At 40.6% G+C, this 13390-nt stretch overlaps 1 protein-coding gene across 1 annotated transcript in view; it reads right to left on the bottom strand.

Annotated features, from left to right (window-relative positions):
• Positions 1–13390, bottom strand: part of LOC122808922 (thrombospondin type-1 domain-containing protein 4-like) — a 2399573-nt gene that overhangs the window by 1261319 nt on the left and 1124864 nt on the right. The window lies entirely within an intron of this gene.

Genomic DNA, 13390 nt, shown 5'->3' on the forward strand with positions numbered 1-13390 from the left:
CAGGTGGTACACTATGCCAGATCATATTGACAGGGAAGAAATACAGCCAAAAGCTTCTGAAACACATAAATGCACCTGCTTCCCAAAAAATAGCATTTAATTTCTTTATTTTTCTTTTTGGGAACCCCTACATCTTCAAAGTCATAGTAATGGTACTTTACCTACACAGCAGCTGGTCTTTACGGGAGATAAAGATTCTAAGCAGCTCACAATTCCCTTTCTGACAGCTAAGAACAATTTGTGTAATGAATAATTAAACCCTCATGCAACTTTGTGCTTTGACTCTTTGTCAACCTATTGATGCAGAAAAAATAGAGTTGCCGTCCTGGATGCTCATGAGCCATGCTCAAGTACTAAACCAGGTGCTATATGGTTAGAAGGATTGACTAGCACTACTCATTTCCATCCTTCTCTTAGATAAAGGATGTGGGTTTTCTACTTGGCCTGGTCTCTAATTCATGTGGACAAAGTGAGGAAGAAGTACAATGGAAGATGTGTACGTGGAAGCATTTACACATGAACCACAATAATGACAAAGCACTGTCAAGACAGTGCTCTACAGAGGACACTCCATTCCTTCTCTCTCTTGCTATGGACACTGTGGAAGTGCACCAAGACATGGGGACCAAACATAAATGTAAACTACACTTTAAAAATCAGAGTGTACAGATGTCACAATATTCCCTTTTTATCTACTTCAAATTTTCTTGTAAATAAAAATTTCAGAAAATGATAAGATATGTAATCAAAATATGGGGAATATACTTCTCTGGTGGATTAGACACTAACTACAGAGCACTGCCTGATGTCACACATACAGCAAGGTAGCAAGTACGTAATTCTTCATTCAGCAACTCATTTAGCAGTTTAAGCAAAATGACACTTTAGCAACATTGAGAAATTACACCAGCTTGTCAGGATACTGCAGTACTAGTAAAGAGCAGCACAGTACTACCTGCCTAGGAATAAGCACAGTTCTAACAAAGAAGCAGTTCCCATGTTGACCTAAGGCACGCTCCCATGATGACCTAAGGCACTTTCCCTTAGGGCATGACAAATGCACGTTTAAATATGTCAGAAGAGAAACACACATTGCAGCTTTCAGTAATATGCTTTAGTTTTACACATGCTGCTGTACAGGTATTATGCTTCAGCACTGTACAGCACACTGCAGTACTAGTCATTATGTTTCAATGTTACATAGCATGCTGCAACACTGGTATTATGCTTCAGCAAGGCGCAGCAAACTGCAGTACTAGTATTATGCTTCAGTGTTACATAGCATGCTGCAGTACTGATATTATGCTTCAGTGCTGCACAATACATTGCAATAATGTTATTATACTTTAGTGTTACACAGCATGCTGCAGTACTGGTATTATGTTTCAGTGTTGTACAGCACACTGCAGTAATGCTGTTATACTGCAGTGCTGCACAACACACTGCAATAATAAGCATTATACTTCAGTGTTGCACAAGCACTGCAATACCTGATACTATGTTCTGTGCTGCACTGCATAGTGCAGTACTGGTATTATGATTTAGTGCTGCACACCATGTTGAAATACTGATATTAGGTGTCACAATGCAGTAGTAGTAGTAGTATTATGTTTCAGCCCTGCACAATACACTGCAATAATGATATTATAATTCAGTGCTGCACAGCACACTGCAGTATTGGTATTATGCTTCAGTGCTGCACAGTATACTGTAGTGCTGGTATTACGCTTCAGTGTTTTAAAGCATGCTGTAGTACTGACCTTGTGCTTCATTGCTGCACAACATACTACGGCACCAGTATTATGATTCACTGCAGCACAACACTGCAATAACAGTATTATGTTTCAGTGCTGGACAGCACACTGCAGTATTGGTATTATGTTTCAATACTGCACAGTATAGTGCTGGTACTGTGCTTCAGTGTTTTAAAGCATACTGTTGTACTGGCCTTTGTGCTTCACTGCTGCACAACATACTGCACTACCAGTATTATGCTTCACTGCAGCAAAACACACTGCAATAATGGTATGTTTCAGTGCTGGATACTACACTGCAGTGCTGGAATTACATTTCAGTGATGTACAGTGTACTGCAATACTGGTACTGTGCTTCAGTTGCTTGACAACACACTATGCTGCCATGATACTTCAGTGTTGTATGGTACACTACAGTAATGGTACTAAACTTTACTGCTGCACAGTACTCTACAGTACTGGCATGCTTCAGTGCTGCACAGCATGCAACAGTACTGACATACTTCAAAACTAAGCATACTACAAGTATTTTATGTTATGCTTCAATGATGCTTAGTATAATGCAACAATAACAGTATGCATTACTGCTACACAGCATATTGCATGACTGGTATTATGCTTTAGCGATGCCAAAATTCAAATAAGCAGCAAACTTCCCCCCTCTGCAGCATATCAACTACAGTCTATACTGGAGAATATGGTACACATCTATTACAAAGAAGGAAGAGACAGCAACCAGTAACTAGAAAATGAACCATGAGTGTATGGTGCTGTGGACTCCCACAGTAGTCTTTAGTGCTTTTTCCTGTCCCATTCTACCAATGAATTTGTTAACAAATACAGAAAGCTGTTTCAGAAAGTAGGATGGCTATACTTTTATAAACTCATCACAGAAAGTAAAACAGAGGATGATGTCAAGTTATTTGTCAGCAGCCTGGTATAAATGTAGAAACATGAACCAACTCATAGAAAAGTTGTTTTCTTTGTTATCTGGGTAAGGAATGTTTGACTCAAGATAGCTGATTTAAAGTGAAATACCTTTGTACAATCTTCTGGGGGGAAAACTATTTGATTCAAAGCTTAGCATTTGAGACGTACTAAGCTCATCAAAGGCTTTTGGTCAGAAATATATGCTACAATGTCAGACAATAGTCAAACTATGGAGAAAGGCTTTTGTATGAGACAGGAATAATTACTTCAGGTTTCTCTAATGAATCAGAAGCCCTGAGACTAACAACACATTCAAAATAGGCAGAATCACAGTGATCAGGAATAAGAAGTACCACTTGGTACAATACTACCCGGTGTGCCTAAGGAATGTAATCGGTTCTAACACAAAAGCAGCTTCCATGGTAAACAAGGCCATATTCCCTAAGGGCACAGCAACTGCACATTTCAATATGTCAAAAAAGAAATGAGCAGTGCATATTAGGGATGTTAAGAGGATGTGAAAAAAGAGCTGCAAACAAACTCCATTCAAAGGTGTTAACAACAGACATTTTGGATCATTTAATCAAAGTAAGTGGCCTGGGAGATGATGGAGCCAAGTAATCTGGAATTAGGATATACCCCAAGAGCCCTCTGGACAGTGACATGAGATAAATAAACAAATGGAGGACAATGCATGACTTTATACAGAAAGTAGAAAAAATATGTGGAAGGCTGCCTAATGAAATGGAAAGCTAAATGGGTGTAGCCACTGCTGTGTTCCTAGAGAAGAGCAAAGTGCCTTTGGCTAACACAGCTGCATTTTTATGTTGTAAAATTGATTAAAATGGGGCCTCAGCCGGGCAAAGGACAAGCAGATGTACAGTGAACAACACTAATAACTGAAAAATGACAACTGTGAAATAACTATGTAACCTGCCTGCAGAAAAAAATGACTACTGCAAGAAAAAATATTTAACTTTTCTGACCTGCTATACCCTGGAGCCCTGAGCTGTACACTTTCTACAATCACTAAAATCTTCTCCTTATTTGAATAATCAGTGTGCTCACTGATAACTTCCTTACAGTTCACATTTCACATTCTGTATCCCACTCATGCATTGCCAGTCTGTTTCTGCACTCCAATACAATGCAATTTAGTCCCTCTTTAACTTTATGCTAATTATTGTCATGTTTTATTTCTACCATTTTAAATATGCACATGGCACATTACTGACCTCAAGGTTTTTAAGTGAGGTGTCATGCGTCATGGACTTAACTGAGAGAGAAAGCATTTTTAGTTTATATATTTACTAATCAGTCACATATGCTAATCTCACTATACATTTTCAGACAGGATTTAAGGAAGGAAAAAGACAAGAGTGCAGCATGATGCCAGACAAGGGGCCTCAGCAAAATTTTGATGTGTTCTACATCAGATGCTCAGAAGCTGTCATGCGGGCAACTTGCTCCAGTTGTCTTCTTGCTCCATTATGCCTCCTTTCTCAAAGTCGGGACCTAGACCCTTGTCGCATGATGTTCATCTGTTACAATATCAGCTGCCCAAGATGAAATGTTACTGGCAGGGTTGAGAAGAGGCCAAGTAGCCAATCATCTAAGAACAGTAGAAGATCTGAAGACAAAAAGTGAAACTATACTGGGTCTGTTTCACAGAAGTAATTCACAAAATGCTTGTGTTTAGCTGGACCATGCAATATAGATAATGCAAAATTAAATGCTACTAAACAAAGTCAAACATTTCCAATGTGAATACCTAGAAATAAACAACACCTTGAGTCTCCTTTGAAAAGAGACTACTAGTCCACTGGAACTAACTGGGTCAAGAAAGGATAGCTAGACAGATAGACAGACAGATCATTTTTAGATCCACAGCTTCTGTTTACCCTCTAGCCTTCCATAAATCTGCTTACTGTTGTATGTTTTGCAGACATTCTCTATATGGGGTCAACATACAGGAAAATGACTGGATTTTTTTGTATGAATTAGTAAGATTCCATCAAGGGATCACTGTGCAGGGTTTCATATCAACAGTGGGCATGCTACCATGTGCTTCCACATACCTAGACTACTGCTAAACTCCCTGTATCCCTCATTTACTTTTGTTTGCTGTTGCATATTCAACACTCATTTCCATCTGCAGGCGAGTATGCTGTACAGTACATCCTAAAATGTCCCCCAGATCTGTAGAGGAAGTTGCCAGCCACTAAATCTTTCCTTTTCAATTGGCCCTCATCGACTCAGCAACACTAAATGAACCTAGGATACCAAGTGTTAGAAAAACTCTTTCTCAACTCATGGCTCACTCTAGCCAGAGCTACTTCAGAGCAGTTTAAGCTAAGGAACAGCTATACAGCACCAAATCAAGATAACAAAATTAAGTCCAATAAAAGTTATCAATTATTTACATGCGATTAATGCAACAGTCAGTGCTATATTTCAACTCCTGCTTCACCTTTCATAACCCCATAATAATTCAAACCCTAGGCATTCTGCCATAAATGCAGGCATGCTGTTCCAATCCTGCTTAATTTCTCAAACTAATAACATAAAGTAATTCACTGAATTAATCACTTAATTTTTTAAACATCTTTACTGAATTATGACTTGTGACACTGGCAAACTAACATTTATGTAAAAGTAATCATACCATATTAACAATTTCACAATTACAAACATTATACATGACATATAATTTTATAGATCTTACAATCATTAATTACATAAATTATTCAATTTATGCCTTCTCTTAAACCTCACTCCTCCAAAACATTTTCTGCCTGCATTGTTTCCCCAGTTTCCCTTTATTTTGATGTAATTTACTCCTACCCCTTTGCAACGATCCCACTTCCTGTTCTCTTATCTCTCTCTTACAATATCCGCTACTTCAAGTACAGTTAGTTCAAATTTGATTTCCATTTTCTAGTAACTGTTTTTTCTTTTTTTTTGGCAACTATCAGAATTAAATTTAACAAGATCTTACTATGTCTAGGCAATTCAGATCCCGTATTCCAACTCAAAAAATAATTTATTTAATTACATTCATTTACTATTATTGTTTTCCTGACATCTGTGGGGAAATGTTAAAATCTGTCAACTCATTACACCCCCAAAACATATGTTCCCAGTTATCTCCTTCTTCCCCACCACACCTCCAATATTTGCCATCTACTTGAGGAAAATTTCTTTGGAGTCTACTTGGGGTATAAAAGTAACTATGCAAACACTTCCAAGCAAAAATCCTAAACAGATTTAATTGCATACTTGGCAGCCATACATATGTCCTTCTATTGTTTCTTTGTGAACTGCATATCTAATCTCTCTTTCCAATCTTTTCTGACATTTTTTTGACTGATTTCTATAGTTATTGAGCAATATATTATATGCCCTACTAATTATCCCTTTTAACAGCAGTTCCTGTTCTAAACTCAATTAAAAACTCAACCAGTATAAGTCTTTAATTTATGATTCCCCTATCCCTTTCTCTTTATCTATACTCTGATATCAATCCCTGAAAGGAAAGGCAATCAATAGCCTGCAATCCAAATGTCTTCTTGGCCTCTTCACTACCTTTCCTTCTCTAATTATTTGCTCCCAATACCTTGGTTCCTTTGCCAGCTTCCTCCAGTAAATTCCAGCTCCCTCTTGTCTATTTTCTGTATTCCTAATTGCAGTCATCCCTAACAGCAAAATCTGCTTTCTTCATTCCTGTGTTGGCTTACTTCTTAGCATGCTTTCTGCTATTCTATGAACATAATACTCTGCATGATTGTTGTTATTCTCCTTAAGGATCTGTGTCCAAAATCCCATTCTTTCGTTATTTCTTGAATTACCCCCCTGCTTCATCATCATCTCTTTCCACTCTTGAACTGTAGCTTTCTACTTGTGATATGTATGAGTCTTAACTGTGTAGTTCTAAAATATCCCTTCAAATCAGGTAATACACTTCTTTGTTCTGTTGGGAAGATCAAGTTGCCCCACTTGACTCTTGCCCTCTCCCCCCTAAATAAAATCCTTCAACTCTTCAAAAAAACTTTTTACTGCTTATACCTTGCTAACAATATCCACAGGCAAGATCTACTAGTTTCTCAGTTTTTGTATTTTCTTGTGTTTAATCACTTCCCACATATCCTTTATCTACCACAACAAAATCCTTTTTAACCAATACTCCTAAATACTTCACTTTATCAGGTGCCCATAAATATGTACACAGCGGACAACTATAGCCAATGTTTTATCTTCATTAATTTTATATCCTGAAAAAATACTGAACTCTCTCAAAATACTTCACAACACTGAAATGCCATTTTCTGGTTCCACCAAGTATAAAATAATATCTGAAAATAAAGCCAACCTTTCCTGAACACCATACCAATTATATCCTTGAATTTCCGAGTCCCTCACTTTCTTTGCCAGTGGCACAAAGTATAAAGCAAATAACAAAGGGGAACGAGGGTACCCATAAATATGGGTATTGCTGAACCAATTCATGTGTGGGTGCATAATTAGCCTTTATTTTATCCTCATTAATTTTATATCCCAAAAAGACTTGAAACTGGCTCAAAATGTTCCACAACACTGAGATGCCCTTTTCTGGTTTTATCAGGTACAAAATAATATCGTCTATAAAAAAAGCCATCTTTTCTTGATTACCATACCAACTGTATCATTCAATTTCTGGGTTCCTTACTTTCTTTCCCAATAGTTCAGATTATAAAGCAAATAAAGGGGAAAGAGGGCATCACTGCTGGCTCCTCTGTTCAGACACAACTTGATAGAGAAAAACCCTCCCACTACATTCTTTGCCTCTGATCCCTCATATATCCCCCTAATTAGCCTTATTGTATCAGGGAATGCGAATGCTTCCATTGCCCTACTTATAAAATCCCAGCGTACTCTGTTGAATGCTTTCTCTGCATCAAGACCCACTAACAGCAGTATTATTTTACATTCTGCTTCCCTCTGGATCATCCTTGTTTTATTAATGCTGTCAAATGTTTGCTTCCACACCACAAAACCACAATTTATTTATTTATTTTATTTTACATTTGTTAACCAGGGGTGTCTGACTGAGTAGAAAAGGCCCTTTTCCAGCAGAGGCCCGGGAAGAAAAGCTCCACAAAGAAAAATTAAAGACACATTTAGTTATTTAGACATGATCAGTATACACACAAATTACAAGAGACATGTTTTTACAGTGGTATGCGGCACATAAACAGTTACAGTGGAGAGAACAAAAAAAAAAAACATTAATTTTAAAAATAAAGGTAATTAATAGATTTGTGATGTACAGCTGAAATTTGGAACATAGGTAGAATACATACATAGTACACAGATACAGTACATACATTGTAGATTAGCCAGTGTTTGTGAGTAAGACTGAAAACTATTATCAAGTGCTCTAGATTTAGTATGCATATGTTATCCGCTTTCACTAGCCTGGGGAGCAATCATGGCACTGCCAACTTTGCTTGAGATGTTGCCTGATGAAGTCTTTAAAGGAGGCTTTGGATGATGTGTTTTGAATGCTAGTAGGGACAGAGTTCAATTTTTTAGCCACTGAACTACTATATAGTGCATCTCCAAAGCTATTGTAGCTGTTGGTGACTTCTAGTAGTAGTTTGCTTGATGATCTAAGAGGCGTTTTGGCTGAGTTATGCTGTACTAGGTTTTTGAGGGCAGGACACTTGCCCAATGATACATTATTTATCAATTATGGGAACACTTTTGCAATTATTTTAATTATATACATAAACACTTTATAATCATGGTTTAAAATTGAAATGGGCCTATATGAAGCTGGGTCTGATTGATCTACACTAGGTTCATTCTTGCCCAAGTATGCTAGAACTCTGTAGTACACTCTTACACAGAAGGGGACACAGGCAGATGTTCTTCATCTCACATTGCTGCAGTCATAACCTGTGGGTAGTCCGCTGTCCTCGGTCGGCCCAAATACCAAAGTGTTAGGCTGGCGTCGGTCATGTTCGCTCAGATCTGACGTCAGTACACCATGGTATTAAAGCGCATGACCGACGTCATATCCTCAGTCTTTCTTGCCGCATGGTCTGAAGCAGAAGCAGCGTTTGCAAGTGCCGCTCGGCATTCTGAAATTTTCGTATTCTGAGTTTCAGACCGAAAACCAAGTTGGGCTAAGTACCCCGTTGGGGAATATTTTTGTTTATTCTTGCCTCAGTTAATTCCGGATGTCAGAAAAAGTGAATAATTGTATTTCTTGTGGGAAACAGATACCTCATAGGGATTACTACTCTCTCTGTATTCCTTGTTTGGGGCCTGAGCACGACGTAGTCGGGTGTCGCTTTTGTGCTAGATTTAATAAGCGCACCATTAAACGTAGGTTAGATTGCGCTAGGCTTGTCTTCGGTAAGCGGTGTAATTACAATATGCCGTCGGATCCTCCGACGCCTGCTACCGCTAAGAAGCGCAAGGAAAAATCGTTAAAGTCCAAGCAGGATGAGTCGTCCGTTCGGGACGCCGGTTCTTTAGAAACTACGGTGGAATCTGTGGATCCAGCCGAGGTTTCAGCTGAGTCTCAGGGGGAGCCGTTAATTTTGCAAGATGTGGCCTCTCAGGAGTCTGGTCAGGCTGAGGGGGCCTCTCAGGTTGCTGTACTCCCTTCTTTGCATAAGGTGGTTAGGCCTTCCCCTTCTGTCTCTAAGGTACCTTCCAAGGTCAGGCCTGGTTTGTCTTCCTCTGGTGTCAGTCCTAGTTCTGCAGGTTCTGTACCTAAAAAACACATGCTAAAAATGGCAGAAGATTTGATTTCCTTAATCAGGGGTTTTATGCCCCCTCCAGATAAGAGGCCTAGGGTGGAGCCAGAGGTGGAAGGTTTGGAACATTCTTCAGATTACTCAGAGTCTTCGGCTGAAGACATTCAGGATTTTCTTCCTTATTCTGATTCAGACGCAGAGGATTCCAGTCCTTCTGCTTCTCCTCCAGAGGATTTTTCTTTTTCAGAAACCCTGCATTCTATGAGGGAGCATTTCAAATGGGAAGGTCAGGATTTCTCAGATTCCCGAAAGAGGCTTAGGGAATTTTTGTTTTTACCACAACATCGGCCCTTGGCTATACCTCCTGTTTTGGATGTTGTTCAGGATGTTTTCTCTGAGGCTTCCCTTAATCCAGACTCTTTGCCTCCTGCACCGGTTAAACCAGATAGGTATTACAGAGTGCCAGAGGCTCATAAATATCTGTATAAGAGCCCTAGGGCTGACCCAGAAACTATTAGCCAGGGACCTAAGGGTGTCAGGGCTTCTGTTGTAAAGAATCCAGTTCCTATGGATAAAGATTCTAGAGCTTTGGATAGGTGGGGTAAAAAAGTGTATACCTCTTCCACTCTAGCAATGAGGGCTTTGAATTGCCAGTTTCATATGTTGAAGTACCAGAATTTTCTCCTTACTCAGTTAAAGTCTAAGGTAGATGCTTTGGCAGAGGGCATAAAGTGTAAGGAATTACAGGATTTGGTTCATGCCTCTGATCAGGTGGGTAAGCATTCTTTGCAGTGTGGTTTCGATGCTTTACAGGCTTCTTCCAGGGTGGCTGCCACTGGATCAGTTATTCGTAGGCACGCCTGGCTTGAGGATCAGAACTTGTCAGAGCATGTTAAAGCTCGAATTTTGGATGCTCCTCTGCAGTCTGAAGTTTTGTTTGGTTCTCCTGTGGAGTCAGTCTTGAAGAAAATGGAAGACAAAGCTAAGTCTATGCAGACTGTTAAGGATTTTTTGCAAGTGCAGCCCCCTAAGTTTAGCAGAAATTGGCCTACTAAGGGGTGGGCTTACCCTTCTTCTGATTTACAGTCTAGGGGCAGATCTAGACGTGGTAGGGGCAGAGCTCAGGGTTCTTTCAGGCCTAGAAAGTACAGTTGTGTACACCTACCATAAATGTAGATGTTCGAGTGTCTTCACTGTTGCAGTCATAACTGTAGGGTGCTCCTGCCGGCAGGCAGCCCGAGGTCGGCCAGAATCCCAAAGTCTGGGTCCGGCGTCGGCTGTATAAGCCAGTATCCTGACGTCAGTACGCCTTGGTACATAGCCCTCAGCCGACGCCATCTTCTCCAGCCTTTCTTGCCCTAGATGTCAGAAGTCCCCAACAAATCAAAATGAATCCAACAAGGAAACACAAATACACCACAAATAAGAGAAAAGAGGGATAGGAGGGAGGACCCGACTGCAACAGTGAAGACACTCGAACATCTACATTTATGGTAGGTGTACACAACTGTACTATGTTCTTCGTGTTTCACTGTTGCAGTCATAACTGTAGGGTGGAATCCCAAAGCAGTGTAGAGGGGGAGGAGGCTTTAGATAGAAGAAGGGGAGGCAAGAATACCCTGCAAGACAGCAGAGGCAAAGGCTGCCCTAGACTTAGAAAACAAGGGGAGATTGTAGTGCTTGGAAAAAGTATGCACAGAACTCCAAGTGGCAGCTTCCAAGATATCCTTGGTAGGGACTCCTCTGAGGAAAGCTGTAGAAGTAGCAGCTGTTCTAGTAGAATGACTTCTAATGGTCCCTGGAAACTGTTTCCCATGATGAGTGTAACAAAATCTGATTCCATAAGCAATCCATTTGGAAATAGTTTGTTTAGAAATAGGTTTTCCAAGAGAACTGGAGGCAAAGGAAACAAACAATTGGTTAGACTTTCTGAAATCTTTAGTCTTGTCCAAGTAAAATCGTAACTGTCTGTGCACATCCAATGAATGCAAAATCCTTTCCCCTTTATTTTGAGGATTTGGAAAGAAAGTAGGAAGGTGAATTGTCTGATTTACAGCCACTTTCGAAATCACCTTAGGCATGAAAGTAGGATTGGTCCTCAAGGATACTCTGTCCTGATGGAAAATAAGGTATGGTTCCACAGCCATGAGAGCTTGCAACTCTGAGACCCTTCTGGCAGAGGTCAATGCCAACAAAAGAAAAGTCTTCCAGGATAGAAACTTAATATCAGAAGATGCAGCAGGCTCAAAAGGAGGCAAAGTAAGTTTTTCTAAAACATAATTAAGATCCCAGGCAGGGACAGGAGGGGTCCTTGGAGGCCGCAAATTTTTAGCCCCTCTCAAGAACTGCTTCACCAAAGGATGAGAAAAAACAGGAGGATCAGAACTGTAATGCGCAGAGATAGCAGAAGTATGTATCTTAATGGAAGAAAAGGAAAGTCCTTTAGATAAAAGTTCCAAAAGGTAAAGCAAAATAGAGGAGAGATCAGGAACCTGAGGATCAGAGCCTCGGTCCTGCATCCAAATAGAAAACCTCTTCCATTTAGAGGCATAGGATTTCCTAGTGCTAGGCCGTCTAGCTTCCAAAAGAACATCCAAAACTTGTTTGGGAAGACTAGAGGAAATCAAATTCCTTTGAAGAGCCAAGCTGCCAGGCAAAGGGTCTTGAAATTGGAATGTAGTAACTGACCCTGATGCTGGGACAGAAGCGAAGGGTTCAGTGGGAGAATCCAAGGAGGCCCCGAGAACAGGAGCTTTAAGGTTGGATACCAAAACTGTCGAGGCCAATTTGGAGCAATCAAGATGAGGAACTTGGGCTTGCCCTGTTTTATCTTCAGTAGTACCTGAGGCAGTAGAGGAAGAGGAGGGAAGGCATATGCTGAAAGGCTTCTCCAGCTGAAGGACAGGGCATCCACTCTCCATGCTGTTTTGTGGAAGGACCTGGTGCAAAAGCGAGGCAGCTGATGATTGAGATGGGATGCAAACAGATCTATCTGGGGACATCCCCAAACTGCAGTAATCCTGTTGAACAAGTTGGTGTCTAGCATCCATTCGTGAGGATCTGTAATGTTTCTGCTCAGGCTGTCTGCTAAGAGATTCTGTTTCCCTGGAATGAATTGAGCCTGGAGATGCAGATTCAAATTTAGAGCTGTGTCCCATAACCCCATAGCTAGTCTGCAAAGGGGGTATGAATGAGAACCCCCCCGCCTTTTTGATGTACCACATGACCGTGGTGTTGTCTGTGCGAATTAGCAGAGGCCCTGGTTGTAAAAGGTTTTTGAAGGATAAAAGGGCATTTTGAACTGCCAACATTTCCTTCAGATTGATGTGCCAGTGAAGATGGTCCTTTGTCCAGGTTCCCTGCTGGCAATTGTCTAGAAAGTGTGCTCCCCAAGCATAATCCGAGGCGTCCGTGGTTAGGATTTGAGTAGGTTGAGGGAGACGAAAAGGTTTTCCTTTATTTAAAGTGCAAGCCCTGGACCACCAGAGGAACTCCTTCTGGAGGCAGGGGATCAGAGGAATCAGAATATCCAGATCGTGGTAATGCTGTGACCATACACTTTTCAGATACCATTGAAGCTTTCTCATGTGAAGCCTTGCTCGAATCAACAGAATGCAGGAAGCCATGTAGCCCAGAGCCTGCAGGAATTTCCTTGCAGTGAGCTGAGATAGAGTTGCCAAGGTGTTGAAAGTAGAAGCCAGCTGAGTTTGTTTTTCTGGAGTGAGGTAGGCCCTTTGTAAGGTTGTATTTAAGAGGGCTCCCAAGAATACCATTTGTTGAGAAGGGATCAAATGTGACTTTTTATGTTCACTGAGAATCCCAGTAGTAGGAGAAGACGTTGAACAAAGTCCAGATGTTGAAGCAGAAGATCTTTGCTGTCTGCCTGAATAAGGCAGTCGTCCAAATAGGGGTAAATCTGGATCCCCTGAAGTCTGCAGTAAGCCACTACTGGTGCCAGGC

The sequence above is a fragment of the Protopterus annectens genome, chromosome 8.part0 (genome assembly GCF_019279795.1).
Source record: "Protopterus annectens isolate FY-2018-M chromosome 8.part0, PAN1.0, whole genome shotgun sequence".
In the NCBI taxonomy this organism is placed as follows: Eukaryota; Metazoa; Chordata; order Ceratodontiformes; family Protopteridae; genus Protopterus; species Protopterus annectens.